The 1,555-nt window shown below is 46.3% G+C and overlaps 1 protein-coding gene across 1 annotated transcript in view; it reads left to right on the forward strand.

The window, feature by feature from the left end:
* Window positions 1-1,555, forward strand: part of LOC103607781 (1-phosphatidylinositol 4,5-bisphosphate phosphodiesterase beta-4) — a gene marked incomplete at its 3' end in the record, with an annotated part of 105,671 nt that overhangs the window by 8,134 nt on the left and 95,982 nt on the right. The window lies entirely within an intron of this gene.

A 1,555-nucleotide genomic window follows, 5' to 3' on the forward strand; every position in this document is an offset into this window, starting at 1 on the left:
TGATTTTTTGCCTTATTCCAGATAATTTCCAAAGTTCTTTCTGTGGCCTATCAGTTCCCTACATGATCTACCACTTCACTGTCCCATTGATGTTCCCTGAACATACCAGGCACACTCCGACCTCAGGTCCTTTGCACTTGCTGTTTCTGCTGTGGACTGCTCTCCTCCAGATGCCACCACTTCCTCTCTTCATTCAGGTCCTGCTCAAATGTCATTTTCTCCAAGATGCCTGCACGGTCCTCTTATTTACCTACACACACAGGCCCCTCACCCTTCTGGATATTTTTATCTTCACAGTTATCACTACCTAATATTTACTTACTTTTTGTTCATTGCCAAAATCCCACTAGAATATAAACCCTGAGAGCAGAGACTTCGTTTTTATTTACTGTTATATCCCCAGTAGGGAATTCAATCATCACTCAATGGATATTTAATAAGAACCTACCATGACCCAGCAATTCCTTAGTTATATATCTGAAAGTCAACTTGATTGTTACTTGAATGGTTCCTAATTTTTAAGGAATTTTAAAGGTCCTAAGGAACTGGAACTGGAGATCCTATTTGGGGATCTGGAAAAAGGGTTAGCAAAAGATACTACCTGTGACAGCCATGATGTGTGTCACTTAAATCTCCCTTCAAGGGAAACCTGCCACTAGGCATGACAGCCTCCCACTGCAGTGTCTTCAGCACTCCTGCAGTGTTGAGCTGAGGCTCCCAGCCAAAGACTGAACGTGGCAGAGATACTAGAGCCTGCCTTTCCTGCCCCACATGAGGCTGCTCTGGTGGCTGTTCTTTGCTTTGGGGCTCTGGTCCACCTGGCAGTGATTTCTCAGAACTGCACTGCAGTCTGAGACCCTTCATCTCCAGTCCTCCTTCCTCCCTCCTCTCCTCTCACAGGTGGGTTGGAGGCTGTCCTTGCCAGTCACCCCTTTCTCTTTCACAGGCATTTGCCCTAATACATCTTCTGCATTTCCACTTCTATATTGGTGTCTGTTTTCAGATGGTCCAACTGATACAGCAGCCTTCCCACCAGTGTACAAGGATCACATGCTAAGCCTTCAAGACTCTGCTGCCATTTTCTGAGGCCAACTCTGTGCTCACTGCAGAATTTTCTGGGTGGTAGCAGGGGTTTTTGTGTGATGTTCTAGTAATTTCTGCATTTCTTTTACTCACAGTAAAAAGTGATAGAGCCAGCATGGGCCCTAAGAGCCAGAGGGGACTGTATCTTTGAGCCCAGTTATAAGCTATTTCAGAAGACCACAGTGGAAAGGGAGTGACATATGCAGCTATTGTGGAGAAAACCATTTTGAAAAGCTGCATTATTTATTTATTTATTTTTTCTTTTTTGTGACCTGTAAGGGGATCGCAACCCTTGGCTTGGTGTTGCCTGTACCGCGCTCAGCCAGTGAGCGCACTGGCCATCCCTATATAGGATCCAAACCCGCAGCGGGAGCGCTGCTGCACTCCCAGTGCCGCACTCTCCCGAATGCGCCACGGGGTTGGCCCGAAAAGCTGGGTTATTTAAATGGGAAGTGCATACATTCACAGGGAA

The sequence above is a fragment of the Galeopterus variegatus genome, unplaced genomic scaffold, assembly GCF_000696425.1.
Source record: "Galeopterus variegatus unplaced genomic scaffold, G_variegatus-3.0.2 Scaffold7710, whole genome shotgun sequence".
Classification (NCBI taxonomy): domain Eukaryota; kingdom Metazoa; phylum Chordata; class Mammalia; order Dermoptera; family Cynocephalidae; genus Galeopterus; species Galeopterus variegatus.